Source organism: Schistocerca gregaria, chromosome X (assembly GCF_023897955.1).
Source record: "Schistocerca gregaria isolate iqSchGreg1 chromosome X, iqSchGreg1.2, whole genome shotgun sequence".
NCBI classification, from domain to species: Eukaryota; Metazoa; Arthropoda; class Insecta; order Orthoptera; family Acrididae; genus Schistocerca; species Schistocerca gregaria.
Genome location: NC_064931.1, coordinates 807,912,934 through 807,925,106, shown reverse-complemented (window position 1 = coordinate 807,925,106; position 12,173 = coordinate 807,912,934). Strand labels below are relative to the sequence as shown.

Here is a 12,173-nt window from a genome sequence, read left to right as displayed (position 1 = left end):
TTGCTCACACATTTATTGACTGTAGTTGGTCTGCAACAGCAACTTTTTGTTTCCTTTATTGTATTTCGATTCCCCCCGAAGGGGGCGGGCTGACAGCAGCTTATTACGCTGCTCTGCAGCCTACAGACGTTTTTAAAACGTAAGAAAGAAGATAAGAAACAATAAAACCTGGCGATAAAACTGTGACTGAAATTGTAAAACGGCGAAAAATTGTGGAAAGTTAAAAAATAAATCAAAGGGTTGACTAAGCTAATTAAATACACAGGAAGCAGACAGGGAACATAGTAGACAGACAATTAAAAAACATGGCGACAGTCTGGTTTCTGTTCGCAAGAGATATAAAAATCACACCCAGCGACAGTATGATGTCCGTTCGCAACACTTCGGAGAAGACACACCACACTGAACACTCACTGTAAACACTGTACTAAAATGTCGGCACAAAGATAACACACCATAGCCGAGGGCTGAAGGGGGGAGGGGACACCTGGGCAGATGGGGGGAAAGAACAAGGAGGGAGGAGAGGAAAAACGAGAGGGGGGAACCAAAGGAGGGAGAGGACTCATAAGGGGGGGAGGGGCAGGGCAGACGCAAGAGGGAATAGGAAAAGGCAGAGGAGGGAAATGCAAAAGTACTTGGGGGAGAAAAGGGGGCAGAGAGAGGGCAGGTGGGAAAAAAGTAGAGGATGGAAGGGGGGAGAGGGAGCCCAGGAAAAGGACGGAGGAAAGGAGGGGGGATGAGGATCATGGTTGATAGGAGGAATAAATGGAGGGAGAGAGGGCGTCATCCGGGAGGGGGAGTTGATGGAAGCCACCTTGGGAAAGGAGATGAAGGGTGTAGAGATGGAGGGAAGGGGGGACACAACAGTGAAGATGTGGCAGGGGGCAGGGATGGGAGAGGAGAGGGGTTGAGAGGGATCAAGGTGGTGGGAGGTGTAGAGTATGCGGATATGTTCGAGGAACAGGAGCAGATGGGGGAAAGGAATGAGGTCATAGAGAATCCGCGTGGGGGATGGGAGGTGTATACGGAAGGCGAGGCAGAGTGCATGATACTCAAGGATCTGGAGGGACTTATAGAATTGGGGGGGGGGGCAGATACCCAGGCAGGACTGGCATAACAGAGGATGGGATGGATTAAGAATTTTTAGGTGTGGACGATGGTAGAGTGGTTCAACCCCCATGTCCGCCCAGAGAGGAGTTTGAGGAGTCGGAGGCGTTTGTGGGCTTTGGATTGGGTGGAGTTGACGGTCAATGGTGAGGCCAAGGTAGATGATGGTTGTGGGTGAGGCATACAAGACGGTCGCAGACGGTTTTGGAGAAATCCAGGAGCCGGAAGGAGCGAGTGGTACGACCTCTGATGATTGCCTGGGTCTTGGAAGGATTGATTTTCAGGAGCCACTGCTTACACCATGTGGCAAAAAGGTCAAGGTGATTCTGGAGAAGGCGTTGGGACTGTTGGAGGGTAGGAGAGAGGGCGAGGAATGTGGTGTCATCGGCATACTGCAAGAGGTGTACTGGAGGGGGTGGGGGTTGGGACATATCTGCTGTGTACAGGATATAGAGAAGAGGGGAGAGGACTGAGCCCTAGGGCACACCTGCACAGGGTATAAGGCGTGGGAATTGGCAGTATGGATGGTAACATAGGAGGGGCGGTGGGAGAAGAAGGAGGCCATCAGACAGATTTAGTTGACAGGAACGGCGTAGGTTGTAGTGTTTAAACAGGAGACCAGGATATCAGACAGGGTTGTAGGCCATTTCAAGGTCGAGGGAGACAAAAAAGGCGGAGCGACGCGAGTTAAGCTGGAGGGAGAGGAGATGAGTGAGGCAGAGGAGTTGGTCATCGGCTGAGAAGGAAGGTCGAAAGCCACATTGGGTGTGGAGGAGGAGGTGCTTTTGGTGGAGGTGGTGATGGATGCGCCAGGAAAGGATGGATTCCAACAGCTTACTGAACACCGATGTGAGACAGATAGGACGATAGCAAGAGGCATCCGATGGAGGCTTTTTGGGTTTGGAGAACATCAGGATATGGGAGGTATTCCACCAGCAACTTGTAATAGTTCACTTCATATAACATTCCTGCCATTTATGCCTACATTTAGGATGTTTATAACCTTTCACTAAACTTGTCAAACTGTACAGTCTCTAACGTTTTGTATATCCTCGTTTAGGCTAACCTTAAAAATGAGCTACTACCGAAACTTGAAACATTGTGCAAATGTTTTCACCATGGATTTTAACGATGGTTTAGCAGCTGATTTTCCCCACCTATGTGCACGTATAATAAGGATAGACTGAAAAAGTTGTATTCGGTGGAGGAATAGATAGGACATGAAGCGGTCGACAAACCAGCTATCACGCACACTGAGTTACTGATGTGTGTTTTAAGTGTAATTTTGTAATGAATTTGTCATTTTCCTGCAATTAGCGCTTAAGTGATGCAGTGGGTTTTCATCTGACTTGTAGCTTGTTTTTTAAATACATTAATAAAATGGTTCTGAGCAATATGGGACATAACTTCTAAGGTCATCAGTCAACTACAACTTCGAACTACTTAAACCTAACTAACCTAAGGACATCACACACATCCATGCCCGAGGCAGGATTCGAACCTGCGACCGTAGCGGTCGCGCGGTTCCACAGTGTAGCGCCTAGAACCGCTCGGCCACCCCAGCCGGCCGGTAGAGAGATGTGTACTTTTGATTATCCATGTTTAGGGTTATCCATGCAGCCTCTCATCCACAGTACTCAGATAAACGGGAACATGCATCATACGGAAATACAGTTATATAACTGAGAGACAAAGCTGTTTCAGTTCAGTGTATACGTGTAACAAAAAAGCATAGTCTTACGGCGAGGTGTCGAGTTTGTGGATGCTGTAATATTTATACTTGTCGTGTGCCGCCATCCACGTGGCAGTCGTATACTGTCCGGCCGGCCGGCAGGGAGGGGCTGGGGCTGCAGTAGTGGAAGTAGTGGGTGGTCCGTTCGCATCTCGGTGTGCTTATTTCGACCATGTCTTGCGAGTTGGGGGATGCTGGTCGCATTCTCGTCACATTTTCACCAACGCTGGATTCTACACCACACTCTGTCTTCGATTCTTTTTTGACGCTGTCCGCCGGCCAGAGTGGCCAAGCGGTTCTAGGCGCTTCAGTCTGGAACGGCGCGACCGCTACGGTCGCAGGTTCGAATATTGCCTCGGGCATGAATGTGTGTGACGTCCTTAGGTTAGCTAGGTTTAAGTAGTTCTAAGTTCTAGGGGACTGATGACCTCAGAAGTTAAGTCCCATAGTGGTCAGAGCCATCTGAACCATCTGACGCTGTCCCAATAGCTGGTTGCTTGGCTAAGCACTTTGGAGTTCTGAAATTCAAAGGTGTGATCCTCCTTGATGCTATACTCTGCTATCGCTGATTTTTCTGTCTATCCCGGTCGCACATGCCTGATGGGTTCCTCACGGCGTTTCGAAATATGGTCCTGCGTTTCTCCAACTTCGCAGAGCCAAGCCACTCTTTCGTCTACGGCGGTGGTCAGAAGACGGTTTTTGTGTTGGGTTTTTCGAGAGGTCTCACGGTCTTGATTAAGAGCGACCCCAGGTTCGGAAGGAAAGCAAATCTCTTGTCTTCTCCTTCCGATTCCCGGTTTCTAGTTTCTTGTCTCTTCTTGAACTCCCTACTGACCTGTACCCATTTATGCGGAATACTTCCTTCAGGTGTCGTAGTTCGTGTGGAAGACATTTTACATTGTTAAGTAAGCGGCAACGCACACAAGCTAGTCAATTTCTACAGTCTAGTGGAACCGTCTTCAGAAGATGCCTGCAGTGAACAGTGGAAATCGGACATAGGGAGTGACTAACTTGTGACTATTATCGTCTAACAGAAAATATAAAATACGAAAACTATTCGTAAAAAAAGACAAGAAATGAGGCGAATGTGAAAGCAAGACTGCAGTAACAGCGCGGTTACATCTACTCGCCACGTTAACCTCAGATAACGGAGTGGAATGGCATCTTAAGCATCATTTACTGGAATACACTGTGATGGATGATCAATGGCGGATTGCAAGTGAGTAAACTCGCATAGAGGTGCTTCGTTCTTCTGTTGTTTACTGTCTAACACTATCGAACCACCCTTGTTACTATGCACTGAACGAATTCCAATTTTAGCTAGTGCTTCCTGAAACGACAGAAGAGGAAGGATAAGGATTAGGGTATAACGTCCTTTTGGAAAGAACCATCCACGTAGTCGACTGAATGGATTTATTCAAACCAAGGAAAATCTAAATACGGATGGCTGGATGAGTATAATGGAAGTCCACACAGCAGATTCTAGCACTGCTACATTGCGCCAGCTCACATGGTAACCACACAAGGCCAAAACGTGTCAAGATAAAGCGACACCACTAATCAAAACATTAGATTACCAAGTAATCAGCTGAAGACTGTATCAGGTGTAATCTGTGGAACGTGGCATAATTCAGAAAAAGTAAAAAAAAATATATTGATATTATTTGCAGCCAGTCTCCCTTGGTTGTTACTTTAATTACATTTATCATGTAGATAAGATTATTCGTATCTACATGATAAACACGAGTAAAGAAAACACTAAATGCTACCATTAATTACATGGACTGGGAGGCTGTAATCTGATGAGAGATGGGAGGTGGTGATCCGGAGTCGATCAGAACCCATTCAGTAAGATAACTAAGAAGGCATGATATAATTCTACCAGCAAACTGAAGCTGATGAGCACTTCAGTAATAGATCTAAGCGATTTCTAGAGCAGTTCAATGTCTCCTTCCCCCTAAAAGTCACCCTATCAAAGTCACACATCGATATCCTCTGTCTAGTTCATCCCCTGTGCCCCCCTCAAACCAAGTGAGGTAGAACAGTGGACTCACATTTGAGAGAATGACAGTTCAAATATGTATATGATCATCCAGATGTAGCTTTTCTATGATTTACCTAAGTTACACCAGGCAAATGGTTCCTTTGAAAGGGAATGGTAAATTTTCTTCCCAGTCTTTGAAACAATCTGAGCTACTTCTCTGTCTCAAACGACCTCATTATCGACAGGAGGTTAACCCATTGTGTGCGTGTATTGTGTATTATACCAGGGACCTAGATATGACGGAGAGGCTTTCTCCCACCATAGCCCTCAGTGGTTCAGAACCCCACAACAGGCCACAGCAGTCCACCCACCCCACCGCCGCCCCATACCGAACCCAGGGTTATAGTGTACTTCGGCCCCAGTGAACCCCTGGGGAACGTCTCATACCAACTGAGTGTAACCCTAAATGTTTGGGGGTAGAGTAATTATGGTGTATGCGTACTTGCAGACAGTGTTTGCAATCATCGACATGTTATAACTGAGGTGGAATAAGGGGAAACAAGCCTTATTCGCCGAAGTAGATGGAAAACTGCCTTGAAAACCACCCACAGGGTGGCTGGCATTCCGAACCTCGACACAAATCTGCCGGGCGGATTCGTGCCAGGGACCGAAACGCCTTCCCGCTCGGGAAACAGCACATTAGAGAGCGCAGGTAGCCGGGCGCACAGGTTAACCCATAGTCATCCTTCCTTTCAGTTTTCCCCCTCAAGGGCACACCACAAGGTTGGCCCTCAAGCCAACCCGGTAACATCGCAAAAATATGCATTTTCGTAAAATTCCATAATCGTCTTAATAATTTGTTGTTGCAAAAGTAAAATGGAAACATAGTGCAGCTCTTCAAGAACACACTGACACCTGCTCCTTATTCGTATACTGAATAGTTTCCTTGTTTGAACGAGCTGAATGAAATGTAACATTACACGTGCGTTCTGTGCCGGACACAGAAGACGACACACACCAAGAGCCTTTTCAAGAAGGAGGGGGGCGGGGGCGTAGTGAGAAGGTACACCCTCGTCATTGAATATGATTCGAGTTTTTTCTTCATATGAAATTGCGAACTTTCTCAGAGAATGTTCTTTTGCTCTGGGAATCTCCTCCAGATGATGTTCTCTATTTTATTCATACGAGGCAATGGAGCAAGGTGTTACGAGCGGCGCTTTGCCTTCTACAACATAAAACACTTGCATATCCCAGATACCGGCTGTGACACACAGTATGAGTCGGACCTCGTTCCATGCGTCTACTTCAAGTAATAGCTTCACAAACTTATATACATACCCGGGAATTTAATTTGCGGTGCAGCTGCACCTACGGATTTATGTGCGTTAGTGTGGAAGACTGCAGTGAGGACAATATATTGATGTAGCACGACACTACTGAGCATTACTCATTGCCAGTGTCGTATCAAAGCCTACTTAACAATAACATTACTATAATTCTATATAACTCAGCACCAACTGAGCACCACTGGAGAACCTACATCATTCGAAGTTATGAAGAGCTCAATTAATAAGTGTAAATAAACTTATTAATGTCTTGTCTTTTGTTGATGTCTGATTGTGTTTATTGACACCTCCACGGAAAGACATATGAAAAGGAACCACCTGTTGAAGTGAATTCACAGGAGGAGTTTGATCGTATATTTAATACTTATTCAGTAATTAACCATAGAAACATTCGACAAAAGCGTTCAAATTGCAGAAAAATAACACTTATTTGTTCATTTCAGAAGCTTGAATTATTTATTGCTTGAATACATAACAGCACTACCTGCTGATTCTCTACAATAATGTACCTTACTCCTTTCAGATTTAGAGATCTTATACAGCATTGTGGAAAGTGCAATCCCACGAGTATAGGAACAGTGTCTTATCTGTATACATAAGGTGTAGTGAGGTTCCCGATTCATTGAAAGATTCCTCGTTAATTCAGACAGCCATCTGGCTCTGCTGTAGGTTCTCTTACCAAGTTAATGTGGCTGTGTATAGAACACCTTCCAAGCCGCTTTTCGCCCATCGTCTCTTCCTGTTGGTTTTCTTTTCGCCGCACACAGCGATTGCAATCGCAGTACATGCAAGTTCTACATCAACAAGCGCCGACATGTTCGCTACAAAGAGAGGTTTATAACTGAAACTTCCTGTCAGATTAAAACTGTGTGCCCGACCGAGACTCGAACTCGGGACCTTTGCCTTTCGCAGGCAAGTGCTCTACCATCTGAGCCACCGAAGCACGACTCACTCCTGGGCACACAGTTTAAATCTGCCAGGAAGATTCATATCAGCGCACACTCCGCTGCAGAGTGAAAATCTCATTCTAGAGTTATAACTGATGCATTTCCGGCATAAACATTGCCCGATAATATTGTGCCGTTTTGGCCTCGCACTTTCCTGCAATATATTGAACCAATCTTCTTTTGCCTCTTCTACAATTTCCTTCCATCTCTCTCGGTCTTTTGCCAATACTCTCCAGTTTCTATAGCCCATCTTCCTAAGATCTTCGATTACTCCATCTTCCCATCTGGCTCTTGGTCGACCAAGTCCTCTCTGCCCTCCTGGCTTTCCTTGTAATATTCTTTTTGGTACTTCTCTATCATTCATGCGAGCCACAAGTCCCGCCCACGTCAGTCAGGATGATTTCACTATCCTTCTGATGGGTTGGTCTTTGTATATGGTATACAACTCACGTTTGTATCTCCTCCTACATCTTCCTCTTCACAGATTGGGTCGATAATTCGTCTAAGTACCTTTCTTTCAAATGCATCCAGTGTTTCAATATCTTTAGTTGTTAATGTCCAGGCTTCAGAGGCATATGTAAGCACTGGTCGTATAAGTGATTTATACATAGTTAATTTCGTGGTACGAGTCAGGAGCCCTGAGGATAGAAGTCTTGTTAGGGCAAAATACGCTCTGTTGGCCAGTATTAATCTCTGATTAATTTCAAAGGAGGTATCATTTAGATGTGTAACTGTAAAGCCCAGATACTTGAAATGTTCAAGTCTCTCAAATGTATAATTGCCCATTGTTATTGCATTTGGCATATTTTCTCTATGTGCTTTTCCAGCTGCCATATATTTTGTATTTTGTTCATTAATAATTAACCCCATGTTCCTACTGGCTTGTTCAAGAGCTGTAAATGTCTCTTCCGTTGCTTTTTGGGTTCTCACTATTATATCTATGTCAGCTGCATAGGTCAGTGTCTGCACCAATTTATAGAAGATCGTTCCTCTGTTCAGAAGGTTTGCGTTTCTTATCACCTTCTCCAGGGCAGCATTAAAGAGAAGGCATGCCAATGCATCCCCTTGTCGCACCCCATTTTTAATACTCATTGTGTTGGACATCATGCCTCCTATTCTTACACCATGTTGTGTTTGTCATTCTCACCAGCCTTACCAACTTTCTAGAGATTCCCAGTTCATCTAGAGCTTGATATAACTGCTCTCTATTTATGCTTTCATAAGCTGCTTTGAAATCTATAAAGAGGTGATGCGTATTAACTCCGTATTCGTTTGGTTTTTCCAGGATTTGTCTTAAGGTGAATATTTTATCTATGGTTGACTTCCCAGGAAGGGAATCGCATTGGTATGACTCCTTCTCCCTCTTTATGATTGGGAGTATTCTGTCGAATAGTATTAGAGAGTATTATATATCCCAAATTAGGTAGTGTGATCCCTCTGTAATTGACACACACCATCTTATCTCCTTTCTTACATATGGGATATATGATACCCTCTTTCGATTGTTGGGGCAGTTTCTCCTCTTCCCATATTCTGGTGACCATTTTCAGAAGACATTGTTCTAGCTCTCTGCCTCCTTGCTTAAACAGTTCTGCTGGAATACCATCTGTCCCTGCCGCCTTGTTGTTTTTCAACTCCTTCATGGCAGCTTTTACTTCTCCTATATTTGGTGGGGTAGTGTTGTTGTCTGGGTCCTCTTCCCCATTCGTGTATCTTGGGTTCTCTGTAGGCATCTGATTAATATCATCAACGCCTCTTTTGAGGAGGGATCAATTCCTGACCAGGTACAAATTTCTAAAATTATACCACTGTGTCAAGAACAGAGAGAAACCTGCCATGGAAAATTATAGGCTGGTTGCAATATTATCCACATTTTCAATATATGTGAGTACTGTATTTCCATAAGATTAGAACGCTTTTTAAACTCCAACAACATTATAACATCTCCTCAATTCGGTTATCGCAAAAATAGGTGAATCATAAATGCCCTGTAAGAGTTTTTAGAGAAGTGCCCATGTCTAATTGATCATAAACAGCCTGCTGCTGGTATATTTCTTGACCAATCCAAAGCCTTTGATATGGTCAACCATAAGCTGTGCCTCACAAAACTGGAGAAATTTGGAATCAGGGTTACTGCTGACAGCTGGTTCACTAACTAGCTAAGTGAATGGAGACAATATTTAGAAATCAGAAAACCAAGGATCTACCTTTTGCAGGTCAGATACCCTAAATATAAGTTGTGGTATCCCACAAGAGTCTGTTCTCTGTCCAATCCTTTTCAGATGGTTCATAAACGACCTCCAAGAAAACATTCTCAGTGCTAATTTTTTTGTGTGCTGATGATACAAATATTTTAATTTCCAACAGAGATGTGCTTCAATAAACAGTCAATGAAACCACTTCTCACATAAAATCTTCGTTTGTGACTAACAGACTGCTAATGAACATACAGGAAACTTACGCACGATCTTTTAGACAAGGCCGAATGTTACCTCCTTCAATGCAGACATACATATGAGCAAAGATGAAATTGTCAGTGTGCAAGACACCAAATTCCTTTGATTAACCGACAGTTGTACACTAAACAGGAAACTGCATGTAGAGATAGTTGCAAAGAAGCTCAGCAAAATGTACTACCTACTCAAATCAACAAGATTTTCAGCCAATTTTGACACTTTGAAGCTCGTATACCATTCTCTATTTGAATCCATTATGAGCTATGACCTAATTTTCTGGGGAAATAGACTGAATCCAATACTGCATTTATTGACAAAAAATTTGAATTTGTCATTAAAACTCATCTCCCTCTGCACAGTGTAAGTCTGTTTACATCGTTCCTTTTTCTGTACATGCTTCCGCATCCTTATTATATACTTTGTCAGTCTGTTCAAATTGTTACTTTTTTGTGCATGCATTTGTATACAAAAATAAACCTTGTAATAGAGAAGGGAGGTTTCCTATTTTTAGTGTGTAGTTTTGAATTTCCATGTTATTTGTTCTGTCCATGTTCTGTACTTTGTATGTAAGCCTAAACAGCTCAATGCATAAGTGTGCCATGTTTACTGTTTTACTTTACTAATAAATTTTTAAATGTTAATGTGCTTTTAAATTTCCATATTATTTGCTTATATGTTTCTTTCCCTCAATAATATGAACTTATTTAGAAATATTGTGCAATTCTGAATTTTTTACAAGATATCCACATATATGATTTTTTGTTTCTGGGCATTGCATATTATTGTATAAAAATTGGTATCATTATAATATCACTGTCATAATCATTTTAACTATGTTTCATCTTATCACCATTTTTGACATGTCCTATATCATCATGCGCCTTTCTGCACACAATGTATGATTTACAGGATAATTAAAATTACAATTACAGTTACAATAGACACAAATTGTAATGTGGATATAGGGGTCAGGTTTTCAATCTACAGTTAGCAGCTCTATTCCCGCAATAGATCGAGAAATGTGTCGTAAGACTCTGGAATGAAGCGTAACCGGAGAATTATTTGTACCAGTATGCATTTTATTTCAGTACTTTGTGCATTCCGTCATGTTATTTATGTAAATCTGGCACATTAAAATGACGATTCATGCCAAAATAATCTGATTGATCTGCTGTGTGTTACAATTCCTGCAATAGTGGAAAGGACCATTTCGTTTAATTTAGCAGTGCTTTAATAGGCTCAACCAAATCGAAGCACCACACCAGTTGTGGGTACTAATTGTATTAACAGCTGTTTCAGTTTTAGACAAAAACATCGATTTTTCATGTAGCAAATCGTTTTGATAAAATGTCAATGTGCCAATTTCATTCAGACACGTTATTTCAATAACAGAAGACGTCGTTCTACTCTGTTTTGTATTAGGAATGATACTTTTTGTAAAAATCGTAGCAGTGTCAGAACAACTTTCGCCTTTTAGTGAAAATATTAGGTTTACAGGCCCATTAACGCTTCAGAGCAACAACATTGTCTCCCACCTACCGTTATTCACTGAAGCTGGTGAACTATTTGTGCTTTCTCAAGAAAAGATTAACACGGTAGGATCAAAAAGTTTGCATTTTATTTAAAAAAAAGTGGTGATGCCTCATCAACTACAGAACACAGCTGTTGTGTTTCTCAGTTATCACTATTATCCACACACACTCATCCATACTTAGCGTAAAATGATAACTACATATGTGTGTGATTGGAGCAGAGCAGGAATGTAGTTAATGAAACTATGTAGTTTCAGCCCATGGAAGGACATTCGATAAGAGTTTTGGTTTGGCAGCTTTTGCACACATGCTTGTTACACTTGAAACATACCTATGATATTTCTTCCCTTGGCAGGAAACGGCAATTCGACAAAGCGTTCTGTTTCCAGTTTGGCCAGCGCCAATACCGAGTGCCCAAGGGGGATTGGGACCTGTCTGCAGTTTGTAGCAGCCAACAAGCTCATCTGTTATTCTGAGGATAAAGTCTCGTCGCAAAATCTTCTTAAAGATAAGTGACTTAAAGACTTTGTGAGAATTGATCATGGCAAGGTCAAGAATGTTTTAAAAGACATGCACAGGCCATAAGAGCAGTCAGCACAGACACAGAACAGTCTAGTCATTTGATCAACTATATCGATTCCACCCTTAGTTTTATTATAAAACTTCACACTTTCTTGAAGTTTCTTCTCAGTATTCTCATTGGCCTGACATTCAGATTGCATGTGACTTATCATAAGACTATTTTCTTCTTTTCCCTTCCCTTGGTATACTGAGAGAGGTTGCCACCCGACTTATACAAGCCTATTGCATTCAACACATCATCTCCACTTCACACTGCAGAGGGACTACTTTGGGTGATCTGCAAAGGTTGCCAACTGAACTTGTTCTTTTTTGTTTCAGCTCATCCATCAGTTTTCAGAGATTAAGAAATTGTCAGTCCTGATGTTACGATTACGTTTGAGGAATGGCTTTGCCAACGCCATATTGACATGGTGATCAGTATCCTTTCTCAGATGACGAATTTCATGTCTGCCATAGTAAGGTGAACCTGTTTAGCAAGTAGCGCTCA

General features: G+C 42.7%; 1 protein-coding gene across 1 annotated transcript in view; it reads right to left on the bottom strand.

Annotated features, from left to right (window-relative positions):
• Positions 1-12,173, bottom strand: part of LOC126299438 (carnosine N-methyltransferase-like) — a 686,336-nt gene that overhangs the window by 439,295 nt on the left and 234,868 nt on the right. The window lies entirely within an intron of this gene.